The sequence below is a fragment of the Danio rerio genome, chromosome 15 (assembly GCF_052040795.2).
Source record: "Danio rerio strain M-AB ecotype USA chromosome 15, GRCz13ab, whole genome shotgun sequence".
Lineage (NCBI taxonomy): Eukaryota > Metazoa > Chordata > Actinopteri > Cypriniformes > Danionidae > Danio > Danio rerio.
The window spans coordinates 10,807,048-10,822,158 of NC_141035.1; the positions used below are offsets into that span (position 1 = coordinate 10,807,048).

Genomic DNA, 15,111 nt, shown 5'->3' on the forward strand with positions numbered 1-15,111 from the left:
GCTGACCATGCAAAAAAAAAAAAAAAAAAAAACTAATTATTTTAAATGTTAAAGTTTAAAATAATTAAAAACTCAATTCTCAATAAAAAGTTACAAATAATTATATAAACAAAAATAAAGTCGGCAACACCGAAAAACCAAAGAATCCAATATTTTATTGTTATAATTATTATTTACTTAAAAAATCTCATGACAACAAACTTTTCTATTGTTTCTAATATAAATTCATACACTGTAAATGCGAATAGTATTCCTTACTATCAAAATTCTAGTGTGTTTACTTAATTTTAAGCTAATTGTTGAGTTTACTAGAAATGCATTAGTGTTGCTGACATAGTAAGGTATAAAGTTCCCATAACTAATGTAATTTGAGTAAAATTGCTTATAAGGGCTAAGCCATGCTGTTACGCATGCGTACTGGGTGGTGATTTCCCATCCCGAGTCACAACCAACCGCCACCCAGCACCGCCATTGAAGGACAGGATTTCATATTGAGAAGATGTACTGCTGTAAATCAAGGTAAACTTTTCGTTTTAATTACTACTTTGATTTTATTTGTATAGTATCAGTAATCTGTTTATTTCCTGCACTTTGTGAAATTGTTTGCTGTTTTGTGAACTAATTAATAGCCCATGATGTTGTGACTAAACGTTTTGACCACTGCACGTTATTTGCAATACTGTCTACTTTACTAGATAAGCTATTTTTAGCTGCTTAGTCCTTTTTAATAACTATTAATAATTTGTAAAGTTAGTAGTAATTTGTAAAGTGGGCGTTATGCTCTAAAAAAAGCCGGGCCGCGCCATTTTAAATGATGCACTGAGAGGGCAAGAGCGCGCGCAATGATCCGTTCAAATAGATGTAAGGTTAACACATAGCTGTAGGTCTACATTTTTAAAAAAAGAAAACGAAACCTATTTATCCGCATTACAAATACAGTAACGTTAGTTATCGCGGAACTTTAGTGGCGCTTGTTGTGACGAAAATATGCGTGTTTTTTTTTTAAGATTTACTTTTATGAGATCACCTGCAGGAAGCAGGTGAGGAGATCAGCTGTGATTCGGTCCGGCGTCAGCGAGCGGCTCATGACCAGACCAGTCGTTTTTTTCTCCATGATCGCCGGGGCAGCAGCAGTTTTAACCCGCCGAGGCTTTTAGAACATTATAAAGCAGTTTCAGCTCAAAATGGACCCGTGAGTGTCGTAGGTAATTTAGGATTTCGATGCGATTACGATTCGTGTCACTGTATGAGGCAGATACATATTTACACATGATGCTAAAGTGTGCTTATGCTAACAATCCCTATGAAACTTAAAGTTAAACTTATGAAAATGCGAGAGATATTTAATTAACTCATTTATTTGTTTTATATGCTATTTGTCTTTTCTTTATGCCGTTTTGAAGGTTTATTCCCGTGTTGCCGTTACGTTATTGAGTGTTTTGTATTGCTGTAATGACAAATAAATCTGACCAGACGCGACTGAATATGTGTGATGGATAACGTTAATGATGAAGTGGTATAACTCATACAACCAAGCACAGAAACATCCCTTTGTTTGCTCAATATCACACAAAGGCATCAACAAGCCTTTGTTATAAGCAAACTTTCTGTAAAGAAACAGGCTTTGCCAAATCTGTTAGTTTGCATTTTTAAAGAAGGTTTCACTAATTTTTAACAATTTAGGGCAAATAAATTTGAACAATTACAAGGTTGTTTAAAATGTAGCACACCATTAGAGTATTGTGAGTGGCATATTTGGTTTGTAATATCATTATACCCTTTATTTATTTTTTATTTCAGACTACCAGTTTGTGAGCTGATATGCAGTGGAAATGTAAGTTTTGCACTTACACATCAAAGAAAACTTTTTGAACAATACCGCACAAGCCATAGAACATATTCATGAATTGTTCTATTAACGTTACCTTGTCTCCATACTGAGTGTCAGGGTAATTTTAAATCGTTTAATGCATTAAAAGTACATTTAACAAAATTCTCAGCAAAGAACTGCATGATCAAGAATAGTCCGAATATTTTGTCCATTTGAATAATCATCTGAGGACTAGTTAGAAATAGGGTTGTTGTGTTGTGATACCATTAATTTATGTTACAATACTATACCAGCTGAAGTATGGTGATACCAAGTAGTATTGCAATACTGTAATTCATAACTTAAATCCATGAAATAAAGAAAAATGTCAGAAATAATATATTGTATATGTTATTTTAGGCCTACTTGAATTTAAATAATTCCCTTATTGTTGAAAAAAGTATTTGCACATCTCTTCACCTAAAATGTATTCATTCCAGCAAAAAAAAAATACATTAAAATAAAGATGCATAAAGAAAAGAGCATTTTTCCAACAAACCTAGGTTATATGAAGTGGTCAAAAATTGTTTCCTGTTGCTATTTTGGGTTTTTCATCTATCATACTTTTTTCACACTTATTATCGGATAAGAATCCAAAGTAATTCAAAATTTCACTTCATGAGTCATTCTTTTTAATAGATTGTCACGGTTGTTGTAGCTATTATATCATATTGACAGGAACAGAAATAAACGAATTCCGATTCAAAATGAACCATCACAAAATATGCAATAGGCTACTATAAAAGGCGCAAATTCTACAGTTTTACAACCTTAGAAGGCTCCATAGACTATTAAAATACAATGATCTATTGTTGCTGAATCGTGTAAGTATTTTAGTGACTTTTTCACATGCAGCATTATGTATTGTAGGCAGACTGTTAATGACAATACTACCGTTTACAAACTACAGTGGCACCGCCAGTATCTTGGAGCCATAGTATCACGATACTACCATAGTACCGGTAAACCGTGCAACCCTAGTCAGAAAGTTCAGTGTCCTTTTAAAGACATCAATTGAGACAAATATTTATTCCACTTTTAATGCGCATAAAAGTAAGGCACACCAGCAACAATGCCATGATTATATTTAATCGGGGGTTGTGTTTATTACTGTTTGGTGACAAGTATAGCTCATGCTTTTGATGACAGGCGCCGGGAGTATTTGGCAGCTTTTATTATTCAAGAACATTTAACTATGTCATGTTAAAGTGTAACATCTGTTGCTAAATGGCATTGCATTGTATCATTGCATGTGTTTCTGATTTCTGTTTTTTGTTTTAGAATTTCGCTTAGCCATGTCAATAACACTTTACGTTTTTGTGCACAACAGTGACATCCAGAAGGAAGTCATAGAGGAAACACCAGCTGATGCAAGTGCTGCAGAAGGTTTGTTTTCTTTTCAAAACTTTGTGTGATTTTGTGAATTTGTGTTTTTGAATGTTATTAATGACTAATAATGTTTTGATTGGATCTTTGCAGAATTCAATCGAATATCAGGAAGAAATGTGAGATCCAAGTTCTACGCTCCATTGGACACACACTGCTCGTTTGATTGAAATAAAAAAAAAAAACAGGAGAAAATTGCAGAAGAAAACTAGAAGAAATTTTCAACATGTTAATTCAAAGGTATTTTTGTGACATCATCTTTGAATCATAATTTGCATTTGATTGCAATAAATTGCATTTGATGTTTTCTTTGGGCTATAATGCATGTCTACCTGTTTTTACTTTTTCAAGGTCATCTGGCAGCAGTTTTCCGGGGTCTTTCAGTCCTTTAGAGGGATGAGTCTAAAGAAATTTTCAGGATGTGTTTTGTAAGTAGTATTATTGTTTCTGCTTTCTTAGACTGGAAATGAAGCAGTCATTCCAGTTTACTTCACTTATTAATAAAAATTTTCAATTTTATAAAAATAAAACAAATGCATTTAATGTAAGTATTTGAAAGTAAGAGGGATGTTATATTATGGCCTTTGGAGCAAGAGCATTGCTATGTTGCAAATACAGCAGCTTGTGCCGTCACAGGGTCAGTTAGCTTCATAGGCCAGTGAAGTAATGAATGCATTTCTTTAATTTTTAAAACACACTTGTTTTGAAAAGGAGGAAGATTAGCTTGAAAAAAAATCTTAATAAGTGTAATACCTATGTAATATGTTGAGAGAAATACAATTTCAGTTGAAAGAACCTGCTGGATTAAGATGTAAAAAGATAGTGTTAAAAGCCACAAAGTCAAAGATGCTCCGTATTATAACCAACCCTGTGAAGTCACCTGCTGTGGGATTGTAGATGGCTGCACCTTTGTTCTAAAAGCCATACTAAAACATCAATTTTCTTATTAAAAAATAGTTATTAATACATTTTTAAAAAGTGTGCTAAATAATGCAAACTTGACTCACTGCTTTAATCTAGCAAAACCAAATGCATTCATGAATCGGTTCCCAATTTATTAAGTTTTCCCTACAAAATATTTATATTGATTATGTAGCACCAATTGGTCTCTCACACATTTGCATTTAATTTCTTGAAAATGTTTTAAAAGTACTTTTACTGCAGTTTGTTTTATTACATTACAGTGTTTCTTTAATTAAAAAAAATTATTGTTCCTTTAGAATAGTATCATGTTCAAGATACTGGAATTTAGTACCAATCTCTGCTGCAATTTTAAGCAGCAAATTTCCTGCTAACATTTTAAGCACTTTTGAGCACATTTTTAAACAGCACTGTTTTGCCATTCTGTTCACATGCTTAACAGAAATGACACTCAACAATGCTCAAATGTTAGCAGGAAATGGATGTTTTTAAAATTACTATATGGATTGGTAATAAATTCCACTATTATGACAAGCCTAGTAGAAGCAGTACAGGCAAATCCATTGTGTTGGTCTACATTGAAGAAGGAGCACCATAGCAAGGCCTTCTTATAAGAAGCATTTGAATGTAAAATGTACTATAAACACAAATAGTCATGCTAATAAGCAACTAGTTAATATGGTATTTGGTTCCTACTAAAGTGTTACTAAATTAAGCACAAGGAATTGTATTTTTTTCACCTCTGCTTTTGGTCTCCTGGCCACTACAGGCTTTATTAGTGTCATTTAGAATATCAAACTTTACTTATTTTTCTTTCTCTATTCATAGGATGTAATTGTAGAGTCGGACTTCAGTGCAGAAGATGTTGGCCTGCTGACTGTCGTGTGTGAAGATGTCTAAAGAACCTCATTATGGATGCAATGTGGGCCTTTATACTGGAAGGAAAAGTGGTTATGGACTTTGCCACATCCAGTATGTCTCTTTTTTTGCTTTGATTTACACACTGAATTCGGACTACCCAAAGACTTTGAGCAATGCATTTGAATTTGTTCAACGTGTGTTGCTTTTGCTGGGAGGGAAGCGTAATGTGTTTTATTCGGCGAGTGCCTATATACTGCTGTGCTTTATGTTTAAAGGTTCAGGTATAATGGCATGTTTAATTACAAAGTGTTGCTTTTTAACATGTTGCTGTTTGCAGTGTTACATTTAGGACTGCAGCATTTTGGTGTTTAAAACACTTTTTTTTTTTTTTACCAAAAAAGTGTATTGTGATTTATAGGGTTGTCAAAAGTATTGAGTTTGGTACCAATCGGTACTGAAATAAATAAAAAAAAAGTCCATCCATTTCCCACTAACATTGCAAGAACTGATTGGCCATTGTGTTCACATGCTCAGTAGATATGACTGATTGGCTTTGAAGGTCATTATTTTTACCACACTTCACCACTGTTCACCAGGTGCAAAGATACAAAGACACTGGATAACTTCAAAGCACTGTCGATCAGTCGATTCATCACCAGATAGCTTATATGTTAGCTTCTAAACAAATCAGCTATAGACATGGCTTTGAAACACTTCAGTGTCTGTGTAACTTTGTTTGGACTCAGTGAAAAATGGTAAACCTATGACAGTCACAGCCAATCACAGTCATTTCTGTTGAGCATGTGAACACAGTGGCCAATCAATGGTGTTTAAGAACGAGCTCAGTAGCACTCAAATGCTGGTGGAAAATGGATATTTTTAATATTTCAGTATTGATTGATACCAAACTCAATACTTTTGACCACACTAATGTGATATTTTCTGTAGGAAAATCTAAACTACACAGTCTAACAAATTAGCTTTAAAGCTCAATATCTGTTCCTCTGTGAGTGTCTATATGCTGCCATGTTTAAGGTGCTGGTGCAATGGCATGTTTAATTACACTAATTCAAGTATCTTTTTTCCAAGTATCAAGTATTTAAATTTTTTTTGATAGATTTTCAAACCTTTTCGAAAACTTGTGTTTTAGGGTTGAACATGTTTATTATATTTTTTGTCTGTATTGCTGTTTACAGTATATTACAGCACTTTACAACAGGTTTTTACAAAACTGTATTGTGTACAAGTGTATTGTGTTACTAAAATATCACAAGTGTATTGTGAAATTCTGCTAATTTTGTCAAATAAAATGTTTACATTTAAGACCTGTATAATGTCATTACTTGTAGGTTGAACTACATATTTTATGTTCAGTTTAATTGAAGAAAATGTGGAAACCGATTGCACGTAGTTTCTTTAGTTGACATTACTTAAAATGGTGGATTAAAACAATGTTGAGACTACTAGCATTCAAGATGTTAACTGAACATGGTAGAACAGTATTAGTTAAATAGAGTTATTAAAGTAATCTTACTATAAAACCCTAAGTAAGATTACTAAATAATGACAAGTATGTTAACTAGAATTTTCTATTAAACTTACTTAATTTTTAACAGTTAGTTTACTTTATAAGTTTTAGTTTTCTTACTTCAAGGCAATAATTAAACTTAACTTAAGATTTCCTTGTAAGTTTATATTGCAAAAATAAGGCAATCGGTTTCCAAACTTTTTTTAAGTAAACTGAACATGTTAGAATTTACAGTGTAGGTGGAAACACAGCTCTGAAAAATACTTAGCAACAAACTCACAACCTGGGAGCTGACAGTGGAGCTTTTGTGTGTGGATGGTTAAGTGTATCATATGTTTTTGTGATTCCCTGTGATGATTTCTGTGCACATGTTACCTTACTGAGGCGATGGAATTTAATTTTGGCTTAGTTGCCAGAAAGATACATAAAACTGTTAACATCTGTACATTATGGCAGTATGCAATATACAATAAATGTAAGAAGTTATATGAGGAGGGGCTAACTAGCTAACAATGTAGCTTTCAAGTACACAGTTCAAGATAACAACAATATAACTTAAAACACAGCCTTATTTTAGAAACCCTCAAAAACATTTGAACACATTTTACTTACTCATTGTAGATTCTTATTTAAAGCCTAAAACATATCAGACTCTACATCTGAATTGATGGACAGAGAATGAAGCACACTCAGCAGTAAACAAATCAAACACCTGACTCCCTTAAAGGGCCAGCATTTTCTGAAAACTTTTTAAGACAGACAGCCTGTGGGAGTGTGTGGTGATGCCCAAATCATTGTTTTCAGCCTTCAAAATGCACGTCTCTATAATTAGCAACATAAAACATCAGAGTGGATGGGACAGTAATGGTTGAACAGTAATTTGCTATTTATTGTCAAAGCTGTAATGAGTACATAAAATAAATTACTGTAATTTATTCTTTGCACTACACAATTTCATACAAAGTCTACTCCTTTTACAGTAAAATACTGTTTCCTTTTATTACAGCAAAACACTGGCTATTTTACAGTTATTTACTGCACAATCTACAGGGTAACACTGCAGTTATACTAATTAAACACACCTGATCAAACTAAATCTAAAGGTAGTGTGTTGAAGCAGGGCTGGAACTAAATTCTGCTGGGCTGCGGCCCTCCAGGAGTTTGACATCCCTGGTACATAGCATATTTTCAAAGGAACTGCCTACATTTATCACAATCATGCACATATCATTGAATAAAAACAATAAAAATATAAAAACTTCATCCAAAGCAAAAAAATAAATTAGTAATAATAATAAATAATCTGATCCTCATGTTGTTCCAAACCTGTAGTAATAAAAAAGAAATCAAATAAAATGACGAAAAGACTCACTAGTTAACCCTTCACTATCTGTTTTACTATAATACGAGGAGTTCTTTTGAAAATGTGAATTTTTATGATAATTAATACTAGAGGATGACATTTAAAATATTGTCTAGCTAGCACATGCCCTTATGTCGTTACAAACTGTTGGGCTTTTCTGTAGCACAAAAGTTGGACTTAAGTTCGCTTCTGGTGTGCGACCGGATTTACAAAAATGTCCTGTGGTAATCCTGTGGTATTTCAGCAGTACAACATAAATTTACCACACAAAAAAATGAGCAAAGCTAAATATGACAGGATTACTACAGCCCTTTCTGCAGTGAAATTTCACAGGAATTTACCATTGGATGAAGTATGTGGTTTCTCTGTTGTTTTTGTGTGGTAATACCAACACAGCTAAATATCACAGGATTGCTACAGCAATTTCTGCAGTACAATATCACAAGAATTAGCTTTTTTGTTCTGTTTTTTTCTAAAACATTTTTTTTTTCTCAGTGCAAGGTAAAATCAGTATGTTCTGCATTTAAGTCGTTTAATTAAGAAATACCTATTCTTACAAAGTAACATCACATGTATTCATATTTATTGTAAAAACTTTTCAGTGTGCAAATGTTTGTGTACTGGAATAAATTTGCAATTGAAACAACAAGATGACCGACACCCTCCATTACAAACTTTACCTGCGGTATTCTATGTGGTAAACCATCAAATGTTATGTGGTAACTGTGTAGTACTTTGTTGTTTTTTGGGACGTTTTACCACATGATTCTGTGCTGTACAGTATGTGATACTCCTGTAGTATTCTTGTGGTAGTGTATCACTTTCATATTGTGGTAGTATTTACCACAGGATTCTGTTATACAATATGTAATATTCCTGGGATATTCTTGTGGTAGAGCGTGTGGTATTACTGTTATATTCCTGTAATATTTTTGTGGTAGCATGTGGTATTTCATGTGGTAAACCTTCAAATGTACAAAACAAAAACCATGTGATGATTGTGTAGTACTTTGTTGTTTTTTTGGGATGTTTTACCACAGGATTCTGTGTTGTACAGTATGTAATACTCCTGCGGTATTCTTGTGGTAGTGTGTGGTATCACTTAAACATTTCTGTGGCACCACAGGATTCTGTTGCTTAATATGTAATACTCCTGTAGTTTTCTAGATATATTAGATGTATTTAAGTTCCTATTTAAATAGGGTATATGCCGAGCTAGTGCTGTTTCCATGCTGATACACTTCCGGTGACCTGTTATTGTGAACTTTTTTTCCATTTTATACGGTTCCTTATACAGCATCGATGTTGTAATGTCATTAACATACATTCAGTTAAATAAACTTTTGCATTTATTTAGTTGCTCAAGCGTAAAACGAGACAAAAAGCTGTTTACTCGCACGCGCCCGTCAGAATCGGCAGGCTAACGCAGAAGCTCCATTGAATATACTGGGGTAAAATATATTGCTCATATTATAAGGATATGGCGGGGGAAATGTAATTTAATGCAGTGCTTCTTGTACAATCTGAGACCCACTTTAAATCGGATATCACTCAGCTTGTGGAGATCGCTGATTTTGAAAGAAAACAGACCTTAAACGCACCGGATTTTGCATTGGCATTCAATTCGCCGGAAACGCTTAATTTACACCATGGATGCTGTAAAAGGAACCGTATAAAGTATCTCAGAATATTACACAGCACCAAAAATGTAAAAATATATATTAAATATATTTAATATATTTTTTGTCCACAGCAGACGGCACCTCGCCCTGACGCAGATTCCCTGGTCCAATCAGGTGAGCCCTCCTCAGCGCTCGCCATGACAGCGAGACAACAGTGACGTGCCTTGTAAAAATTTGCATATGCATTCCTATAAAGCTCGTGTGCTCTGTCAGCGAGGCGGCCTTTGAGCCCTAGGCAGGGAGAACACAACCCCCGAGGACCCTCGGGGAAACACGGGCGGCCGGTAGTGGGGCCTCGCTGCGAGGGTTATGGTGGGTGGGAGTAGCGAGGCCCACTCATCTTCTATTTTAAACTATAGTTTCAAACTTTAGTTTACTATAGTTTGAAATAGAAACCATGGTAACTGTTATGATTAAACCTTTAGCAAAGAGCTTAGAATGACCAAGAGCAACAGACCCGGATTCCGCCAGTTTCAAGTGATAGCGATCGCTCGTCATTGCTGTCGCGATGGAAAGCAGCTGCTTTTTATTTATTTATTTTATTCAAAAAGCGCGTTATTGTTTCCCAAATTGTAGAGTGTCGCCTCTTGGTAATTCTATGCTCTTTGCTCCATGTCTGACTGTTGTAATGTTTTGCTTTGTTTTTCAGCTCAGTTGTTGAGCAAAGAAGAACTATTGAAGACAACAGTTGAAGACAACCGCGGGTTATATTCACGAGCGCGCGCATTATAATGTTTCCGGGCTGTTTTCTGAAAGTGTGTCTTGTTTAGATAAGTTTGCATGTCAAACTAAATAAACTATACTCTTTCTAAACACCTGTCTCGTGTTTTATTTGTCCTCTACAGCAATGCACTGTCATATAGGTCTGTTGAATGCATTTGTATGCAACATGGTTTGACAATACAGAAGTCTAACAAATAAATAATTGTTATAAATGTACTTTCATTAGTCAACATTTGGTGTTATAGTTGTTTCATAACTATATTTATTATCATTCTGTATGTTTAAAACCAGCAAATTATACTATATATTTAAAAGGTCACATATACTTACTGTTATTTTAAAATTTGCCAAATAAAATGTCCTAAGACAAGAATGGGTGTTATTTTCGTTTTATGTCAACCTACTGTAGGTTTTAGGTTGACTGCAGCAGGTATAGGTATTATACACAAACACACACACAAAGTGCTGCGGTGAAATGTGTTACTCTCTCCTCAATGCTGACCATGCAAAAAAAAAAAAAAAAAAAAACTAATTATTTTAAATGTTAAAGTTTAAAATAATTAAAAACTCAATTCTCAATAAAAAGTTACAAATAATTATATAAACAAAAATAAAGTCGGCAACACCGAAAAACCAAAGAATCCAATATTTTATTGTTATAATTATTATTTACTTAAAAAATCTCATGACAACAAACTTTTCTATTGTTTCTAATATAAATTCATAGGTGGAAACACAGCTCTGAAAAATACTTAGCAACAAACTCACAACCTGGGAGCTGACAGTGGAGCTTTTGTGTGTGGATGGTTAAGTGTATCATATGTTTTTGTGATTCCCTGTGATGATTTCTGTGCACATGTTACCTTACTGAGGCGATGGAATTTAATTTTGGCTTAGTTGCCAGAAAGATACATGAAACTGTTAACATCTGTACATTATGGCAGTATGCAATATACAATAAATGTAAGAAGTTATATGAGGAGGGGCTAACTAGCTAACAATGTAGCTTTCAAGTACACAGTTCAAGATAACAACAATATAACTTAAAACACAGCCTTATTTGAGAAACCCTCAAAAACATTTGAACACATTTTACTTACTCATTGTAGATTCTTATTTAAAGCCTAAAACATATCAGACTCTACATCTGAATTGATGGACAGAGAATGAAGCACACTCAGCAGTAAACAAATCAAACACCTGACTCCCTTAAAGGGCCAGCATTTTCTGAAAACTTTTTAAGACAGACAGCCTGTGGGAGTGTGTGGTGATGCCCAAATCATTGTTTTCAGCCTTCAAAATGCACGTCTCTATAATTAGCAACATAAAACATCAGAGTGGATGGGACAGTAATGGTTGAACAGTAATTTGCTATTTATTGTCAAAGCTGTAATGAGTACATAAAATAAATTACTGTAATTTATTCTTTGCACTACACAATTTCATACAAAGTCTACTCCTTTTACAGTAAAATACTGTTTCCTTTTATTACAGCAAAACACTGGCTATTTTACAGTTATTTACTGCACAATCTACAGGGTAACACTGCAGTTATACTAATTAAACACACCTGATCAAACTAAATCTAAAGGTAGTGTGTTGAAGCAGGGCTGGAACTAAATTCTGCTGGGCTGCGGCCCTCCAGGAGTTTGACATCCCTGGTACATAGCATATTTTCAAAGGAACTGCCTACATTTATCACAATCATGCACATATCATTGAATAAAAACAATAAAAATATAAAAACTTCATCCAAAGCAAAAAAATAAATTAGTAATAATAATAAATAATCTGATCCTCATGTTGTTCCAAACCTGTAGTAATAAAAAAGAAATCAAATAAAATGACGAAAAGACTCACTAGTTAACCCTTCACTATCTGTTTTACTATAATACGAGGAGTTCTTTTGAAAATGTGAATTTTTATGATAATTAATACTAGAGGATGACATTTAAAATATTGTCTAGCTAGCACATGCCCTTATGTCGTTACAAACTGTTGGGCTTTTCTGTAGCACAAAAGTTGGACTTAAGTTCGCTTCTGGTGTGCGACCGGATTTACAAAAATGTCCTGTGGTAATCCTGTGGTATTTCAGCAGTACAACATAAATTTACCACACAAAAAAATGAGCAAAGCTAAATATGACAGGATTACTACAGCCCTTTCTGCAGTGAAATTTCACAGGAATTTACCATTGGATGAAGTATGTGGTTTCTCTGTTGTTTTTGTGTGGTAATACCAACACAGCTAAATATCACAGGATTGCTACAGCAATTTCTGCAGTACAATATCACAAGAATTAGCTTTTTTGTTCTGTTTTTTTCTAAAACATTTTTTTTTTCTCAGTGCAAGGTAAAATCAGTATGTTCTGCATTTAAGTCGTTTAATTAAGAAATACCTATTCTTACAAAGTAACATCACATGTATTCATATTTATTGTAAAAACTTTTCAGTGTGCAAATGTTTGTGTACTGGAATAAATTTGCAATTGAAACAACAAGATGACCGACACCCTCCATTACAAACATTACCTGCGGTATTCTATGTGGTAAACCATCAAATGTTATGTGGTAACTGTGTAGTACTTTGTTGTTTTTTGGGACGTTTTACCACATGATTCTGTGCTGTACAGTATGTGATACTCCTGTAGTATTCTTGTGGTAGTGTATCACTTTCATATTGTGGTAGTATTTACCACAGGATTCTGTTATACAATATGTAATATTCCTGGGATATTCTTGTGGTAGAGCGTGTGGTATTACTGTTATATTCCTGTAATATTTTTGTGGTAGCATGTGGTATTTCATGTGGTAAACCTTCAAATGTACAAAACAAAAACCATGTGATGATTGTGAATTACTTTGTTGTTTTTTTGGGATGTTTTCTGTGTTGTACAGTATGTAATACTCCTGCGGTATTCTTGTGGTAGTGTGTGGTATCACTTAAACATTTCTGTGGCACCACAGGATTCTGTTGCTTAGTATGTAATACTCCTGTAGTTTTCTAGATATATTAGATGTATATAAGTTCCTATTTAAATAGGGTATATGCCGAGCTAGTGCTGTTTCCATGCTGATACACTTCCGGTGACCTGTTATTGTGAACTTTTTTTCCATTTTATACGGTTCCTTATACAGCATCGATGTTGTAATGTCATTAACATACATTCAGTTAAATAAACTTTTGCATTTATTTAGTTGCTCAAGCGTAAAACGAGACAAAAAGCTGTTTACTCGCACGCGCCCGTCAGAATCGGCAGGCTAACGCAGAAGCTCCATTGAATATACTGGGGTAAAATATATTGCTCATATTATAAGGATATGGCGGGGGAAATGTAATTTAATGCAGTGCTTCTTGTACAATCTGAGACCCACTTTAAATCGGATATCACTCAGCTTGTGGAGATCGCTGATTTTGAAAGAAAACAGACCTTAAACGCACCGGATTTTGCATTGGCATTCAATTCGCCGGAAACGCTTAATTTACACCATGGATGCTGTAAAAGGAACCGTATAAAGTATCTCAGAATATTACACAGCACCAAAAATGTAAAAATATATATTAAATATATTTAATATATTTTTTGTCCACAGCAGACGGCACCTCGCCCTGACGCAGATTCCCTGGTCCAATCAGGTGAGCCCTCCTCAGCGCTCGCCATGACAGCGAGACAACAGTGACGTGCCTTGTAAAAATTTGCATATGCATTCCTATAAAGCTCGTGTGCTCTGTCAGCGAGGCGGCCTTTGAGCCCTAGGCAGGGAGAACACAACCCCCGAGGACCCTCGGGGAAACACGGGCGGCCGGTAGTGGGGCCTCGCTGCGAGGGTTATGGTGGGTGGGAGTAGCGAGGCCCACTCATCTTCTATTTTAAACTATAGTTTCAAACTTTAGTTTACTATAGTTTGAAATAGAAACCATGGTAACTGTTATGATTAAACCTTTAGCAAAGAGCTTAGAATGACCAAGAGCAACAGACCCGGATTCCGCCAGTTTCAAGTGATAGCGATCGCTCGTCATTGCTGTCGCGATGGAAAGCAGCTGCTTTTTATTTATTTATTTTATTCAAAAAGCGCGTTATTGTTTCCCAAATTGTAGAGTGTCGCCTCTTGGTAATTCTATGCTCTTTGCTCCATGTCTGACTGTTGTAATGTTTTGCTTTGTTTTTCAGCTCAGTTGTTGAGCAAAGAAGAACTATTGAAGACAACAGTTGAAGACAACCGCGGGTTATATTCACGAGCGCGCGCATTATAATGTTTCCGGGCTGTTTTCTGAAAGTGTGTCTTGTTTAGATAAGTTTGCATGTCAAACTAAATAAACTATACTCTTTCTAAACACCTGTCTCGTGTTTTATTTGTCCTCTACAGCAATGCACTGTCATATAGGTCTGTTGAATGCATTTGTATGCAACATGGTTTGACAATACAGAAGTCTAACAAATAAATAATTGTTATAAATGTACTTTCATTAGTCAACATTTGGTGTTATAGTTGTTTCATAACTATATTTATTATCATTCTGTATGTTTAAAACCAGCAAATTATACTATATATTTAAAAGGTCACATATACTTACTGTTATTTTAAAATTTGCCAAATAAAATGTCCTAAGACAAGAATGGGTGTTATTTTCGTTTTATGTCAACCTACTGTAGGTTTTAGGTTGACTGCAGCAGGTATAGGTATTATACACAAACACACACACAAAGTGCTGCGGTGAAATGTGTTACTCTCTCCTCAATGCTGACCATGCAAAAAAAAAAAAAAAAACTAATTAT

The 15,111-nt window shown here is 34.5% G+C and overlaps 1 long non-coding RNA gene across 3 annotated transcripts; it reads left to right on the forward strand.

Annotated features, from left to right (window-relative positions):
• Nucleotides 1-470: 470 nt before the first annotated feature.
• Nucleotides 471-6,361, forward strand: LOC147840505 (uncharacterized). 3 transcript variants are annotated; one of them, XR_015509068.1, is made up of 6 exons: nt 471-519; nt 1,801-1,834; nt 3,201-3,256; nt 3,350-3,496; nt 3,608-3,684; nt 5,006-6,361. It is a non-coding gene; the product is annotated as an uncharacterized LOC147840505 (long non-coding RNA). The 3 variants fall into 3 exon arrangements; XR_015509070.1 differs by lacking the exon at nt 471-519 and adding an exon at nt 1,101-1,205; XR_015509069.1 differs by lacking the exon at nt 471-519 and adding an exon at nt 1,101-1,192.
• Nucleotides 6,362-15,111: the final 8,750 nt, after the last annotated feature.